We start from the raw sequence: 18,849 nt of genomic DNA, 5'->3' as shown, positions 1-18,849 counted from the left end.
AAAAATAATATATTTACACCCATATGCTGAGATGGAGGCATCTGAAAATTGTGAACCAGTAGCATATATGCCAGGCATACTTAGTCAGATATTCAGTACAAACTAGGTCATAAGCAAGAAATGTTTATTAACATTTATTTTGATAGTGAAAAACGTATTTTCTATTAAGTTTAATTAAAATGAAAAAAGTCTATAATACAGTGAGTAAAATCTTCCTTTTTGTATATATAAATCACAGTAGCAAAAAATTAGTTTAAAAATATGCCCACAAAGTCATATACTATGGGCATGAGCAATTATGAAAGCTTTAGAGGTGAATCCGTAAACATCCAAGCAGATGTGGCTTGTTAGTGCTGGTGACTGTCATCATCATCGGTGTGTATTTGCACCAGTCCTCAGGCACACGCAGGTGGTACGGCTACTGACCGCAGTATCTGTTTCTTCGTGCAGGTTGGCCTCAGGTTGCAATTATGTGAACATGCCCTTACTCTACTTGGTCTACTTTGCTCTTGACTTCCCTCCCCCATTCTGCCGCAGCAAGTAGGAGGAGACGCCTGTACCAAATCTACATATGGGTATAGGCACATGCTTTTTTTGCATGCAAAGTACAAATTTGCATATTCTACACTAAGCAGATTGGTGTACACCCACCTTACAATGAGCCCTTATGGCTTTAATTATAAACACTATTTTTGATAAAATTTGAATGTTTTTGTTATTCTTGTCCCCAACCCGTGTTCTATAATATTTGTTTGTCTATGTCTTCCATCATTTATGTGGCACTATTTTCTGAAATACAATTTCCTTGCAAGGATTTTATTGCTTAACAGCAAGTTAAAACAAATTCTTGTTAGTTCCTTTTTTTCTTACGATGACATAACACAGAGAGCACTTCATAAAGTCTCTCAGGACTGCAGTGCTGTGTTGAACAATCATAAATCTTTTGTGGATTCATAATTCTTATTACGGTGTCTGCTATATGAATAGCTTGCTCCTGACAACATTCCTTCTTTTCACAAGCGTAAACCACCAAAATAAAAAAATATATTCGAGTTTGACTGTTGAAATACTGAATATAAATGTAAAATTACTTTATATAGAACAAAGAAACAATGAATGTTATGCTTATAAATCTGTGTGCCTGATTCAATTACAGTATGTCATGTCTTAATATATAGGATTACAGTGCTATGCCACTTACATTGTAAATACAGATTCCAACAGTTTGTTTAAGGGAATTAATATACTTCAGAAGGAAGGTATTTTATAAGAGTAAAGAGTAAAAATATTGCCCATGAATCTAAAATAACATTCTGAACAAAATGCTTAAATAAAACATTTTGTAATGTAATTTTCACATAAATGCAATATTTTATTAATGTCTGAATTGCCTCTATAGAATATGATAGATAGTGCAACTTTAAAATGATAAGAGATGAGCAACTATTTAAATAATTTCAGAGAAATATTCTCGTCATTCTACATTTGGCTGCTAAATTTTGCATGTTTTTTCTGGTGTAATGTGTTCCCAGTCCTACCCCAAGCCAGGGCCGGATTAACCATATGGCTAACTGGGCTACAGCCCAGGGGCCTCGGGCATCCAGGGGGCCCTTGAAAGTGCTCAACAGCATTATTGATCGGTCGGGGGCTGTGGCGATCAATGCGGCTGAGCACTTTCACTGCGGTTCTTCCCCGGCACGCTGTAGTCTCCTTGCTGAGGAGATCTAGTGAGTCTCACTCTCACAAGATCTCCTCAGTAAAGAGCGTACAGCGCGCCGGGGAAGGACCGCAATGCCAGAAGAAGGAGGTAAGCGCCTTGGGGGCGGCTCGGATCCTTAGCCCAGGGGCCTCAATTCCCTTAATCCGGCCCTGCCCCAAGCACACAATGTCCCGGGTCTAACCCCAACCACACAGTGTCCCGGGTCCAACCCTAACCACACATTGTTCACAGTCTTACCTCAACTACAATGTCCCCAGTCCTACCCCAATCACACAATGTCCACAGTCCTACTCCATGCACACATATCACCCAGTTTTACCTCAATCACACGATGTCCCGGGTTCAACCCCAACCACACAGTGTCCCCAGTCTTACCTCAACTACAATGTCCCCAGTCCCACTCCAACCACACATTGTCCTCAGTCTAACCTCAACTACAATGTCCCAAATCCCACTCCAACCACACATTGTCCCCAGTTTTACCTCAACTACAATGTCCCCAGTCTTACCCCAACCACACATTGTCCCGAGTCATACCCTAACCACACATTGTCCCCAAGCACACTATATAAATGAATTGACCATCGGTTTTTTTAATAGACTGTAAATTCTAACAGATGCAAATTTACAAATACATTGTGGAATGACATTATCTGGAAAGTCGAAAACAGGAGAACTTAAGAATTGTATGTTCTGAAATATACACCTCTGTCAAACAGTCTGTGCCTCTGTAAAATGTGATTCATGTGAAATTTCTGGGTTATTTTTAATGCTGTCACATTGAAATCTGTTGAAGGCATATCTTGGTGCAGCTGTATACTTAGGCTCAGGGCCGCCATATGGGGGGTATGAGGGGTACTGGCCCGGGCTCACCAGGGGGCCCAGTACAACAGTGCAACACCTACTTACCTGGGGGCCCGCTGTCTTGCAGTCCGCTGGTCTCCGCTACTCTCTCTTCAGCCTGGCACCGTGACAGCCAGGCACCAGGATGCGATCGCAGGGGTGGAGGAATCATTCCCCCTGCGATCATGTGATCTGCCTGTGACAGACGCTCATCAAGGGGGGGGCCTGGGGGGCGCTCATCAAGGGGGGGGGGCGTACTGGGCCCCATGATTTCTGAAGGCGGCCCTGCTTAGCCTAGGTACACAATGGAGCTTTTTCCACCAGTCATAATGCAAATCAGCCGACTTACGACTGTTCGTTCGGATGTCGTCTTAGTGAGTATAAATATCGATCCACAACCAACTGCTGATAGTTCCTCAAGCTGCAACTCCTTTGAGGGCGTGTGTATGTAAACTGCTGATGCCTGTACGTCTCCCACGTGGTGTGGTGTCCGCACGTCAGTCAATTGGTATTTAGGTGCTTCTAATGGTAAAACAACACTAGCGGTCTAGTACATTGATGTGTATAGCATGACTGCTTGTTTAGTTATACACCTTTGTCATTACAGTGTGCAAGAAAAGCACGCAGCTTTGATTTCTATATATGTGTATTGCATATGTCTGCCTCTATAATTATGCCTCTTAGTCACTCTAGTATAGAATAAAGACACATACATTTGAAATACAAAAGATGTGTATTAGATTTGTCTGCCTGCCTAATTATACAACTGTGCACATGTACTATATAGATGTGTATTGTATATGACTGCAAGCATATTTATACACCTGTGGTCATGGCAATGTATATTGCATGTGTTTTATAACCCTGTACGTTTATATTTAACATGTTTTATACTTTTGCCTTTATTTACTTATTAACACATATAGTTCTCTAGAATACACAAAATAAATCACACAATCTTAATCCAACAGATTTATTGTTGAACATTTTACAAAACTGATCCTGTGTAAAATATAGAGACATGCAAAAATATAAATATACTAGCACTATGATATATAACTGTATATATAACTATAATTTTTACATTTTCTTAAACTGGCTACCGCTTTGTGATATAACCGTGTCAAACACATGAAACATCTCCATAAAATTTTTATCTATTTTTTTTATTTTTTTATATATCACTGATGTTTGCCCTTAATTCTTGAAAATATTAGTTCAGCTTCTCCATCTTCTCGACCCCACCCTTCAAAGGACTACCAATGTTTTCCTCTCCCTCAGAATTATCATCAGATATAATGATGGTATTTACAAGAAAAGGATAAAATATTTTTATCATTTTACTTCTATCACAGTAATAAACGGAACACAAGTTCTGTTCCAACACCATACAAAGTTTAATTTCCTCATCTTGCACACTGTTCAAAATAAGTTTATGTTGTGGTCCCTCTTGGAGTTTCTCTACTGACCTTTTGCTCCATAGGTTCTGTAAAAGAGGCGCCATTTTGGTTATTATAACGGTACACGTAGCTCCAAGCAATTGTGACAGCATTCACATGTCATTGCAATTACCTTATTTTATTTAACATCTTTAGTCTTCGAATTGTGTGTATGTTTTCTTCTTTTAAAATAATGTTTTCAGCTTGGACTTGAACCTTTTCTGTACCTACGCAGAACATGTGCATTCTTCTGTCTGTTAATATAAAAATAATTTATAATATTTTTTTTATATTGTCATGTGTTCGTCTACTAATTCACTAACAAGTCCTTTAAACAGTTGTACAACATGGAATACTCACTTTTTTTAAAATGTTTTTTTTATGTATTCTCATCAGTCTGCGTTCTTTATATTTTAGGTCTGGCCACCACTTTTGCACTCAAAATGTAGTCCTTTTCCTGCCCAGTTTCTCCTTTATTTGGTTGAGGAGTTTCTGCATTATCAGTTCATTTCTGTTATTCATTTTTCGTTATTTTAGCTTCTGGCAGTTGTAGTCGTACTGGTCCAGCACTTTCACTATCATCTCGACCTCTCGCAGGCTCATTGGTTTTACTCATTCAAAGCCCAGTAATTGCAGTTCTTCCTCTCCTTCTCCATCCCCCACCACTACTTCTTCAATTTTGAGTTCCGGCACCCCCACCAACACCTGCTCCTCATTCTCTTCTGTACTTTTATAAACACAGACATGGGTGTTTACTTCAGTTGTGAACCAATCATTGATGTTATATGTCCAGAATGGAGTATTGTGGGTGAAATTCATTTGTGTATAATAATCACGTGTTTGTTGATATATCATGATATTTAACCTCTAAAATTCCTTGGAAAACGAAAGGATAGTACAAAGGGATATTACGAGCGTTTTACAAATTTACATCTGTGAACCAACAAGGTACGTTCTTTGTGGAAGGATATTGTATGCTTTGTTCTAAGTTTCTACTTATCTGAAAAATTGTCTAAATATATAGTTTGGAATGATACTGCTAATGTGAATATTTTATGTCAGTATTAAAAAGTAAATGTGGTGCCCCAAAGCCCCGTTGCACAGCACAGAGGAGTGCATAAGCGCTTTTAAAATGCAGGGCTACAAGGGGTTAATTGTGCTCCTGGAGATTTGTGCCCAGGAGTGATTGACAGGAGGAGGATGAAGGCCCTGATTGACTGGGGGAGTAACAGGAAGAGGGTGTACTGGAAGGAGGAAGAGAGAGCCGCATGGTAGAAGAAAAAAGGGGGCTGATGTGCAGCCGAGCAGAGAGGAGACTGAGCTGCTGCCGGAACCAGTGACATTACCAGCACACGCGGACGGAGAACGGCTGGGGACACGCAGTGGGGCGCCAAAGACTGTCTCCACTAACTGCAGAACCCTCTCAAGGTAAAACCCTAGCCTGCAGTGTACTGCACACACCCTAGTGTCAGAGGGAAGAGTGTTGAGAGAATCTACCCAAAACTGCCATTGCATTCTTGTACAAGGAAGGATACTGTTCCATTTGTGGGAGCTTTTCCCCCAGATCATACCTTTACACAGGCTGCAGGGAACAATTAAGACTGTTGTTTCAGCTATATCCTGTGTGTTGCTGATATCTGGACCCTATCCCCTGTTTCAGAGCACACGTGCTAATAGAGATTCATTGACTGGTGAGAGAACAGCGCCAACTTGTGGCTGAACTGAGCAACAGCCCTGTGTTCTACTATAATACTCAACCCAGCCTACAGTTTTTAACAGCTCCCCTTTTCAGAGGAAGTACAGAGACTTAACCAGGACTGTTAACCCTTCTGGAAACCTCTTCAGGACATTTGAACACCACAAAATTCCTGTGCACAGGTCAGCCCAGGACTGAGTGGAAAATTACCGGGGATAATATTGGTGCACCAAATGTTTTAGAGGGATGTTAATGTTATGTGATTTACCTAAGAGTTGATTTATTGATATTGAGGGTGTGACATTCAGCGTTAGTGGTACCGCTGCGATTCAAGTTAACCAAGTAGTAGATGCTAAGAGTGGGGCGCCTGACCCAGAGGGAATAGCACGGTACCCCAAACACTTGAATTGGAAGGAGCCCTCTAGTGGGTGGGTAGTGACCGTAAGAGTCTTGATTGGTTATTATCGATGGTTACTTGCATCATCACCAGTCAGATATCGTTAACTTGAGAGTAGTACCTGTGATTATCAGTGTGCCTTATTAGACAAAGTGCATTGAAGATGTTATCGCTATTGTGCCTTATACTCACCAGGTGTATGTTAAATGCTATTGTGCTCTATACTGACAAGACGTATTATTTTGTCATTACTATTGGGCTGAGGGGGTCAGTGGTGCGGTGGCCTACCAAATCTATCCGTACCGCATTCTCAATAAATCCAAGTTGTTTGACCAATCCTTGGCCCTTTCATTAAAGTATTTATCTCCTGGCCACCGGATATCCGAAACAGAAAATAACCTGATTCGTATCTGGAAGACAAGGTAAAGGAAAGACTTCCCATCGAGTACTCGACCACCACATAAACACTATAATATCTTTTGCTTTATGAAGAAAAAACTTTGCTATTTACAAAAGTATCATGGGTGGTATCTGTGTGAAAATTGTCTTCAATATTTTTTAGATCACTTTTTTAAAATGGCATATGACCGCAATGTGGAGCTCATGAAGGATTTCATTGGCACATATAGGACTCATCCCTGTTTGTGGAAAATAAAATCTAAAGAATACACAAACTAGAGATGCTCAGGTTCGGTTTCCCGAGAACCGAACACACCTTAACTTAGCAGATCCGAGCACCAAGCTGAGCCGGCTCGGAACTTTTGCGTGCCCTCGGAATTGAAAACGAGGCAAAACGTCCTCGTTATGTAGTCGGATCTCGGATCTTGGATTCTATAAGTACCGCTCTCTACAGCGATCCAGCGCCATTTCACAGAGGGACACAGAAGGGGTAGCAGAGTTCTTGGCAGTCTCTAGTGCAGATGGGCAGCGTCATAGGTAGAAAAGAAAGAGGAAGGGTAGCAGTGTTCTTCAAAGTCTCCAGTTACATTCAGGAGAGCTCCATTGCGAATTGTCATTGCTGAAATACAAATAATAGGTCTGGCAGGCTTGGTCTTCTAAATCTGCAGTCTTTGTTTGAAAGTGTATGAAAATAATATTGTGACCTGTGAGGTGGTCAAAATTAACTGCAAATGACTTGTTATTGAGGTTAATAATAATGTAGGGGGGGAAGCAAAAATATGTGATTTAAGCAACAAAAAAAAAGTGATTTTAGAAAAAAAAAAAACAGGATCCAAAACTAAAACCAAAACCAAAACACAAAAGGGCAGTTTTACCAAAACCAAAACACGAGGTTAATCCAGATCCAAAACCAAAACCAGAATACGGGGGTCAGTGAGCATCTCTAAAAATAACTGCCTACAATGGAATTGGAATTCAGTTTAAATTTTATTTTAGATAAATTAAATCTAACCACTCTGTATAAGCATTTAATTTACATGTCTGCAGTAAACTATCTTTGGTAAATGTGTTTGTACTACAGCACCACAGTGCATGTATTTGTTCTTGTATAACTTGTAAGTTTAACATGATAGCCTAGTTCTGAACGTTATTTAAAACAGCACCGCAACTTACTAATTATTTTAAGGAATCAGAATTTATTTACTTGCTTTTTGTTAAATAAGCATTGCACCTTAAGGGGCATATTCAATTAGGGTTCCGGTTCGCGGGATTGCGCCGGGACGGGCCGCGAACTTAATCCACATTACTGCAATAACGGGGATTTTCGTTCGCAGCCCATAGGGTTGCGTACGAAAATCTGCGTTATTGCGGTACCGTAATACCGGCAAGAATGCGCACTTTTCACGGCAACGCGCGTTACCGCGAACCGGAACCCTAATTGAATATGCCCCTAAGAGTCTCACATGATGGTCTCTAAAGGTAATAGTCATAGAACAGAAAGTCAGTCATACATGAATGACCTCCAGTTTATCACACCTGCAGGCCACAATCTAGGCCCATATTAACCACAACAATACATGCTTATGCATATATGCCAACACCCACATTAATAATTAATAATAATAATTTATTACAGCAATAATTTGCATTGCAGCATATACCATAGGTAATGTCACGGGCACTAGGAGTCTTTACCCAGGGATCACCAGGTGATAGGCTTACCAGAGCAGTATAGATGGTAATATGGTACTCTGGTAGCAGGGTGATCACGGAACAGGAAATAGCAGATGATGAGATGCTCAGGAAAGTCTATGACTAGCAGCACCGGCAATATGGAGGGTAATAATACACGAGGAACTGTATGGACAAAGGACACGTGAAGGTAGTCAGTGGTCTGCGGTAGCAAGTTGTACCACTGCTATAGTGAGGAGGAATGTCCAACAGAAACGAGGAGGTGATGAGAGTCAGCGGTCTGCGGATAGCAAGTTGTACCGCTGTCTGAGTGAAGGAATGGAATCCAAGTGGAGGTATCCAGGGAGTCAGTGGTCTGCGTTAGCAAGTTGTACCACTGCTATGTGAGAGGATACTGGAACAGGTGAAACTGGAAACAGGGGTCAGTGGTCTGCCACTAGCAAGTTGTACCACTGAATATATATGTGAGGAGGTGCACGGGGAGAGACTGCAACACAAGATATACACGGGCACCTTAACTTTGATCCACAGTAATATGCACAATATATATGTATAAATGACTGAACAGCACTGCCAATATAGAAAGTCTCTTGAAGTAATCCAGCACGAGATAACACAGTCAATGATGGCAATAGACTCAGCGGATAGCAAACTCCAGAGGAGAACCAACACAGTCCAGCAAGGTATGCAATACACAGCACAGTCAATGAGAAGTATGCATACCGTGGTTCAGAAGTAGGCAGTCAAACAGGAGTGCAGAGATACCTGAACGGCAAGAGGCCGGCAGGATGCAAAGTCCCTGGATGGGTGAAGCGGTGGTCTAGTAGGTGCAGCGCACAGGTAGGTAGACCAGCAGGGAACACAGGAAAGCGTGGAGATCGGATCAGCAGTAGATGGATGAGTAGCGCTGAGGAGTAGCAACAGCGGGTCTCTGCGGAAACACCGAGGTAGCCAATAGCAACCAGCAGGTGCAATGACGATGGGACACGGGAGAGCAGAGTTGAACTGGAACTGTTGATCACGGAGAGTAGCGGGTAGCAATAGTGGCAGTCACGATGATGAAACACAGACGAGTTGCAGGTTGAAGACTGTAGTGCACGGAGGCAGCGGATAGAAATCAGCTAACAGTCACGATGATGAAACACAGACGAGTTGCAGGTTGAAGACTGTAGTGCACGGAGGCAGCGGATAGGAATCAGCTAACAGTCACGATGATGAAACACAGACGAGTTGCAGGTTGAAGACTGTAGTGCACGGAGGCAGCGGATAGGAATCAGCTAACAGTCACGATGATGAAACACAGACGAGTTGCAGGTTGAAGACTGTAGTGCACGGAGGCAGCGGATAGAAATCAGCTAACAGTCACAATGATGAAACACAGACGAGTTGCAGGTTGAAGACTGTAGTGCACGGAGGCAGCGGATAGGAATCAGCTAACAGTCACGATGATGAAACACAGACGAGTTGCAGGTTGAAGACTGTAGTGCACGGAGGCAGCGGATAGGAATCAGCTAACAGTCACGATGATGAACAGGTGAGTGGATGTGGATGGAAGACTGTAGTGCACGGAGGCAGCAGATAGGCATCAGCTAACAGTCCCAATAATACACGGTAGAGTTGAAGTGGTTAGAAGACTGTAGTGCACGGAGGCAGCGGATAGGAATCAGCTCACAGTCACGATGATACATAGAGGGGTAGCTGTGGTATGGGAACCACAGAGTAGAAGTGGTTTGGAAACCACAGAGGTAGAAGTGGTTTGGAAACCACAGGAATCAGCTGGGCTGAATAAACGAGGAAACACGGGAACACCTTCAGAGACTCATGGGGAATGAGACTCCAAGATCAGGCAACGTGGTGTTGACCACAGGTGCTTAATATAGGGAGTGTTGCCTGATCTGCCAATTAAGTTAAAGGAACATACACTGAAGGTTTAGAAAGGGCTGCGCATGCGCAGTCCCTCAGGATGGAGGACGACCACGGTTCCTAAATGTCCGGGAAGAAGCACTCACAGTCCGGTGAGTGACAGTACCCCCCCTTTTAAAGGTGGGCACAGAACGCCTGGAACCGGGCTTGTCCGGATTTTTGGAATAAAACTTCTTCAAAAGGGCAGGAGCATTAAGATCTTCAGCTTTGATCCATGAACGCTCTTCAGGACCAAAGCCCTTCCAATGAACGAGGAAACGGAGGACTCCTCGCGAAATTTTTGCATCCAATACCTCAGTAATCTCGAAATCCTCCTCCTGATGAACTTGAACTGGCTGCGGTGCTGAGGGAGGAGTCGAGAAACGGTTGATGATGAGAGGTTTGAGCAAGGACACATGGAAGGCATTGGAAATCCGAAGATTCTTAGGAAGAAGAAGTTTAACACATACTGGATTGATAACTTGAATGATCCTATATGGACCAATAAAACGAGGGGCGAATTTCATAGATGGAACCTTCAAACAAATATTTTTGGTAGATAACCAGACACGATCTCCAATTTTTAGTGGTGGAATAGCCCGCCTCTTCTTATCTGCGAAAGACTTATATTTGTTAGATGTCTTCTTTAAACAGGTTTTGACCTGAGACCAGATATTTTTGAAGGTCTGACAAGCAGTCTCCACAGCAGGAACTTGGGTGGGCGGGAGGGCAGGAAATTCCGGAAAAGACGGATGGTGACCGTAGACCACAAAGAATGGAGTTTTGGATGATGACTCATGGTACATGTTGTTATGGGCGAATTCAGCCCAAGGGAGCAATTCTACCCAGTTGTCTTGGTTGGCTGAAGAGAACATCCTAATAAAAGTCTCAAGATCTTGATTGACTCGTTCCGTTTGTCCGTTAGATTGCGGATGGTAAGAAGATGAGAGTGCTAATCGTATGCCCAAGGTTTTACAAAGGGCCCGCCAGAATCTGGAAACGAATTGTACTCCTCTATCTGACACAATCTCAGACGGACATCCATGGATGCGGAAGATTTCTTTAATGAAATGTTCAGCCAAAGTAGACGAGGAAGGTAACCCGGACAGAGGGACGAAATGAGCCATCTTCGAAAATCTGTCTACCACTACCCAAATAGTATTATGATTCTTACTTGGTGGCAAATCAGTAACGAAATCCATACTAATATGGGTCCAAGGCCTGGAGGGAATGGGTAGTGGTCGCAGCAACCCTGCTGGAGTTCTGCGGGAGGATTTGAACTGAGAACATAAATCACAGGAAGCAATGAACTCTTTGACGTCTCTCCTCATTGAAGGCCACCAGTAACTTCGAGAGAGAATCTCAAAGGTCTTGTGTTCACCGGCGTGTCCAGAAAAACGAGAGGCATGGAACCACAAAAGGATTTTCCTCCTCAGAGTAGGAGGCACGAGGGTCTTCCCAAATGGTAGCATTTTGGTGGATGAAGCAGCCAGAGAAATACATTTGGGGTCTAGAATAGCATGGTTGGGAACCTCTTCTACATCAGAGGACGTCACAAAAGCTCGAGATAGAGCGTCAGCTTTCTTGTTCTTAGCGGCTGGTTTGAAGGTTATAATTAATTCAAAACGGGAAAAGAAAAGAGACCATCTTGCTTGACGAGGGTTCAAGCATTGGGCAGATTGCAAATATGACAAGTTCTTATGATCCGTGAAGATCGTCACCGGATGGCGAGCTCCTTCCAACAAGTATCTCCATTCCTCCAATGCAGCTTTGATGGCCAGCAACTCCTTGTCCCCGATAGTATAATTTTTCTCTGCGGGCAGAAGGCCCCGAGAGTAGAAGGCACAAGGATGTAATTTTTGTTGCTCCGAGCGTTGGGAGAGAATGGCTCCTAAGCCCACATTAGAGGCATCTACTTCTAGGAAGAAGGGGAGTGTCACATCAGGCTGTCGAAGAATGGGAGCAGACGAGAAGGACTCTTTGAGAATTTGAAAGGCTTGGAGAGCCTCAGATGACCATTGCTTAGTATTAGCCCCTTTCCGAGTCAGGGCCACAATAGGAGATGCAATGGATGAAAAATCTTGAATGAAGCGTCTATAGTAATTGGCAAAACCTAAAAAACGCTGGATGGCACGAAGAGTAGTTGGCTGAGGCCAATGTAATACAGCATTTACTTTGTCTGGATCCATCTTCAGGCCAACTCCGGAAACTATATACCCCAAGAATGGAATCTGGGGTAACTCGAATGAACATTTTTCCAATTTACAGAACAATGAATTTTTCCGTAGTCTGGAGAGGACCTCTGCCACATGTTGGTGATGAGAAGGCAGGTCCTGTGAGAAGATCAATATGTCGTCCAGGTAGACAACGACACATACATATAATAAGTCCCGAAAGATCTCATTGATGAAGCCTTGGAAAACAGCGGGGGCATTACACAGCCCGAAGGGCATTACTAAATATTCGTAATGCCCATCTCTGGTGTTAAACGCGGTCTTCCATTCGTCACCGGAACGGATTCTAATTAAGTTGTAGGCACCACGAAGATCCAATTTAGTAAATATCCGAGCTCCCTTGATGCGATCGAATAGCTCAGTGATCAGCGGAATGGGATACCGATTCTTGATAGTAATGGCGTTGAGTCCACGAAAATCTATACAAGGGCGTAATGATCCATCCTTCTTTTTGACGAAGAAGAACCCAGCTCCAGCGGGAGAGGTGGAAGGTCGAATAAACCCACGCTGGAGGTTCTCCTGTATGTACTCAGATGTAGCTTGAGTTTTAGGTAACGAGAGAGGATAGACCCGACCCCTGGGAGGAGTCTTGCCAGGTAGAAGGTCGATCGGACAATCCCAAGAACGATGAGGAGGAAGACGTTCAGACTGAGCTTTATCAAACACATCAGCAAATGAAGCATACTGAGGAGGGAGTCCCGGGGAGGTAGATGAGATGGAAGATTGCTGTACTTTAAGAGGAATAACTTGGGAAAGGCAACGATGGTGACATTCAGACCCCCAAGACGTAACTTGAGGGGTGCGCCAGTCAATCTGGGGAGAGTGACACTGAAGCCATGGAAGGCCTAAGACAATCGGACTTGTCGTAACTGGAAGAATTAAAAACGAAATTTCTTCATGGTGTAGTACACCAATCTGAAGAGTTACTGGAGACGTACTCTGGGTGATGAGACCATTGATAAGACGTGATCCATCTATAGCCGTCACAGTAATGGGTGTTTTTAAAGTAATCACTGGTAGGGACCATTGATTCACTAGTGATTTAGAAATGAAATTTCCTGCTGCTCCGGAATCAATCAATGCCTGTGACTCAAAGGATTTGGTAGCAAAGGAAATCGTAACATCAAAAGCGCAGACTTTAGATTTAATAGACGATGGAGAGGACTCCAGGGACCCTAACTTCACCTCTCCAGAACTAGTTAGGGCCTGGCATTTCCCGATCTCTTAGGGCAAGAGCTGAGCATATGCGTGGAATCAGCACAATAGATACAGAGTCTATTCTTTACTCTTCGTTTCCTCTCCTCTGAAGATAATTTGGAACGTCCTATTTCCATGGGAATCACAGAGGATGGAGCTGGACGAAATTGAGGGGTTGAACGAAGAGGTGCTTTGACAGCCGTTGATTTCTCAGACTCTCTTTCACGAAATCTCATATCTACACGATGGCAAAGAGAGATCAAATCTTCTAGTGACGAAGGAAGCTCTTGGGTAGTCAGTGCATCTTTAATTTTATCGGAGAGCCCCTGCCAGAAGGCGGCAACTAATGCTTCAGTGTTCCACTGAAGTTCAGAGGCTAGGATCCTAAATTGAATGACATACTGGCCTACTGTATGGAAGCCTTGTCGCAAACGAAGAATGCTGGAAGCAGCGGAGGTCACACGACCTGGTTCATCGAACACACTTCGGAACGTGGAAATGAATTTGGCACTATCTTGTAGAATTGGATCGTTTCTCTCCCACAGAGGGGAGGCCCAAGCCAGGGCTTGTCCAGAAAACAATGAGATAAGATAGGCCACTCTGGAACGATGGGTAGAAAAATTTTGAGGTTGGAGTTCAAAATGGACTGAACATTGGTTGAGGAAACCTCTACAAGTTTTGGGGTCCCCGTCATATTTTGACGGAGTAGGCAGGTGAAGCGTAGGAGCTGTAGACACCTGGGATGGCACTGGGGAAACGGAGGAAAGCACAGGAGCTTCAATATTAGCTGTAACAGTCTGTCCAGATGTTCCTTGGGAGGTTAACGATTGGTAACATTGAAGTAGCAGCTGTTGGCGAGCATCCTGTTGCTCCACACGGCTGACCAGATGCTGCAGCATCTCTTTAGCGGTAGGTTCCGTATCTGGAGTCTTTACCCAGGGATCACCAGGTGATAGGCTTACCAGAGCAGTATAGATGGTAATATGGTACTCTGGTAGCAGGGTGATCACGGAACAGGAAATAGCAGATGATGAGATGCTCAGGAAAGTCTATGACTAGCAGCACCGGCAATATGGAGGGTAATAATACACGAGGAACTGTATGGACAAAGGACACGTGAAGGTAGTCAGTGGTCTGCGGTAGCAAGTTGTACCACTGCTATAGTGAGGAGGAATGTCCAACAGAAACGAGGAGGTGATGAGAGTCAGCGGTCTGCGGATAGCAAGTTGTACCGCTGTCTGAGTGAAGGAATGGAATCCAAGTGGAGGTATCCAGGGAGTCAGTGGTCTGCGTTAGCAAGTTGTACCACTGCTATGTGAGAGGATACTGGAACAGGTGAAACTGGAAACAGGGGTCAGTGGTCTGCCACTAGCAAGTTGTACCACTGAATATATATGTGAGGAGGTGCACGGGGAGAGACTGCAACACAAGATATACACGGGCACCTTAACTTTGATCCACAGTAATATGCCCAATATATATGTATAAATGACTGAACAGCACTGCCAATATAGAAAGTCTCTTGAAGTAATCCAGCACGAGATAACACAGTCAATGATGGCAATAGACTCAGCGGATAGCAAACTCCAGAGGAGAACCAACACAGTCCAGCAAGGTATGCAATACACAGCACAGTTAATGAGAAGTATGCATACCGTGGTTCAGAAGTAGGCAGTCAAACAGGAGTGCAGAGATACCTGAACGGCAGGAGGCCGGCAGGATGCAAAGTCCCTGGATGGGTGAAGCGGTGGTCTAGTAGGTGCAGCGCACAGGTAGGTAGACCAGCAGGGAACACAGGAAAGCGTGGAGATCGGATCAGCAGTAGATGGATGAGTAGCGCTGAGGAGTAGCAACAGCGGGTCTCTGCGGAAACACGGAGGTAGCCAATAGCAACCAGCAGGTGCAATGACGATGGGACACGGGAGAGCAGAGTTGAACTGGAACTGTTGATCACGGAGAGTAGCGGGTAGCAATAGTGGCAGTCACGATGATGAAACACAGACGAGTTGCAGGTTGAAGACTGTAGTGCACGGAGGCAGCGGATAGAAATCAGCTAACAGTCACGATGATGAAACACAGACGAGTTGCAGGTTGAAGACTGTAGTGCACGGAGGCAGCGGATAGGAATCAGCTAACAGTCACGATGATGAAACACAGACGAGTTGCAGGTTGAAGACTGTAGTGCACGGAGGCAGCGGATAGGAATCAGCTAACAGTCACGATGATGAAACACAGACGAGTTGCAGGTTGAAGACTGTAGTGCACGGAGGCAGCGGATAGAAATCAGCTAACAGTCACGATGATGAAACACAGACGAGTTGCAGGTTGAAGACTGTAGTGCACGGAGGCAGCGGATAGGAATCAGCTAACAGTCACGATGATGAAACACAGACGAGTTGCAGGTTGAAGACTGTAGTGCACGGAGGCAGCGGATAGGAATCAGCTAACAGTCACGATGATGAACAGGTGAGTGGATGTGGATGGAAGACTGTAGTGCACGGAGGCAGCGGATAGGCATCAGCTAACAGTCCCAATAATACACGGTAGAGTTGAAGTGGTTAGAAGACTGTAGTGCACGGAGGCAGCGGATAGGAATCAGCTCACAGTCACGATGATACACAGAGGGGTAGCTGTGGTATGGGAACCACAGAGTAGAAGTGGTTTGGAAACCACAGAGGTAGAAGTGGTTTGGAAACCACAGGAATCAGCTGGGCTGAATAAACGAGGAAACACGGGAACACCTTCAGAGACTCATGGGGAATGAGACTCCAAGATCAGGCAACGTGGTGTTGACCACAGGTGCTTAATATAGGGAGTGTTGCCTGATCTGCCAATTAAGTTAAAGGAACATACACTGAAGGTTTAGAAAGGGCTGCGCATGCGCAGTCCCTCAGGATGGAGGACGACCACGGTTCCTAAATGTCCAGGAAGAAGCACTCACAGTCCGGTGAGTGACAGGTAAATTGTACCACACATACAGTAAAAGCTATACCACACAGTCAATACAAAGATTTGTTTAACTTTTCATACTAAGAACCAATCACAAGCACAAGTACATTACATTTGCTCACAATACCCCAACCAGACTTAAGATTAAAAAATACAGTGCATCCGGAAAGTATTCACAGCGCTTCACTTTTTCCACATTTTGTTATGTTACAGCCTTATTACAAAATGGAATAAATTCCTTTTTTCCCTCAAAATTCTACAGACAATACCCCATAATGACAACGTGAAAAAAGTTTTTTGGAGAGTTTTGCAAATTTATTAAAAATGAAAAACTAAGAAATCACATGTACATAAGTATTCACAGCCTTTGCTCAATACTTTGTTGATGCACCTTTGGCAGCAATTACAGCCTCAAGTCTTTTTGAATATAATGCCACAAGCTTGGCAAAACTATCTATGAGCAGTTTCGCTCATTCCTCTTTGCAGCACCTCTCAAGCTCCTTCAGGTTGGATGGGAAGCATCGGTGCACAGCCATTTTCAGATCTCTCCAGAGATGTTCAATCGGATTCAAGTCTGGGCTCTACAGACAATTCCTTTGACTTCATGCTTAGTTTGTGCTCCTTCTATGGACAGGTGTGTGCCTTTGCAAATCATGTCCAATCAACTGAATTTACCACAGGTGGACTCCAATTAAGCTGTAGGAACATCTCAAGGATGATCAGTGGAAACAGGATGTACCTGAGCTCAATTTCGAGCTTCATGGCGAAGGCTGTGAATACTTATGTACATGTGATTTCTTCATTTTTTATTTTTAATAAATTTGCAAAAATCCGCCAAAAACTTTTTTCACGTTGTCATTATGGGGTATTGTGTGTAGAATTTTGAGGGAAAAAAGGAATGTATTCCATTTTGGAATAAGGCTGTAACATATCAAAATGTGGAAAAAGTGAAGCGCTGTGAATACTTTCTGGATGCACTGTATATACTATATCAAAACACTTTAGAAGTTAGTCTTGCATAGAATATACATATTTGGTGAAAGCTAAGAGGAGCAATCAGCATGTAAAAATGCTGCGCTCTTCCCTGCAAGACAATGCAAATGATGTGGGGAAATACAATGAGGAAAAGGTGGTTTCACCATCAACACAGTGAAATATTTTCACTGTAATAGAGGTGGTGATGTCTGATTTATCAAATAGATTTAAAACTTAATTGGATGCTTTACTTTCAGGAAAGGGCATTTGTAGTTAATTTTCCAACCATTTATGGTGTTAGAAAGTCTCCACTCTGATTAATTTGGCAGCTAGCTTGCTGTGGGTTCACCTTGTTCTCCTCTTGATAAACATGCATCACCTTGCAACAGTATTCCATTTGTTCCTTAGCATGTTTTTTGTAATATAAAGCAATGTCACGTTAAAAATCTTATTTTGAGTTTCAGTGCTTTGAAATGGAAATCTCACAGGGAACAAAATGTCAGTGTAGGATTTTATTATTTATTTTATTGAGTAAAATGGGAGAAATTGTCCATGGTTCTTAATACGTTTTGTAAGACCCTGTAGCTAGAATTTAGAAAAGGTTGCATTTGATAGACTTTTGTACTATTTTTTATAATTATGTAACTTAGTAAATTATTTGTGCCAATAATTCATAGTGGTAGTGGAATTCATAGATGTATTAACATTTCTATATTGACTAGTTCATCTTTCATGTCTTCACCTTGCACTGTCTCTACTAATTAGAACTGTACCAAATAACCAGTAGCTGCACAGAAATGCCAGTCACCCATTAATGCTTTAATAAGTGCCTGAAATGATTCTGCCTTATAGTAGCCACATGCACTTTCCCCACCAGTAGCTAGCTACCTTATGTATCAATAGTTCCCCACACCACTTAGGTTGTAAGATCCTAATGTTTCACATCATTATATGTTACTTATTTCTAAAATTATCCCTCCAATACACAGAACAATATGGTGATGCTTTATAAATAATAATCATAACAATAATAATAATAATAATAAAGATGATATCCCTGTTTAATCAGATTTGTTACAAAATAAAAGGCGCAAACCACTCATTATCCTCAGGTGAACCATATGCAGTATTCCATGTAAGCTATACTGTGACATAAATTGGATTTTTTTATTTATTTGCATGTAATACAGTATAGTGTGAAAAACGAACAAAATACTTCTTGTTTTTAAAAGCACAGGGTTGTTATGGCACCTGATTAAAGTTGAGAGATACTGTATACCAATATGTTGTTTTCCATATGTGGCTCATGTTCTTAGATTATCTGTATTTGTAAATTTCCCGCTTTGTATACACATAGTACATCACTGTAAGAAAGCTAACTAATGAGAATTGCTGCTGTCAAATAT

Source organism: Mixophyes fleayi, chromosome 2 (genome assembly GCF_038048845.1).
Source record: "Mixophyes fleayi isolate aMixFle1 chromosome 2, aMixFle1.hap1, whole genome shotgun sequence".
NCBI lineage: Eukaryota > Metazoa > Chordata > Amphibia > Anura > Limnodynastidae > Mixophyes > Mixophyes fleayi.
The sequence above is the reverse complement of the archived record's forward strand: the minus strand, read 5'-3'. Positions refer to the sequence as shown.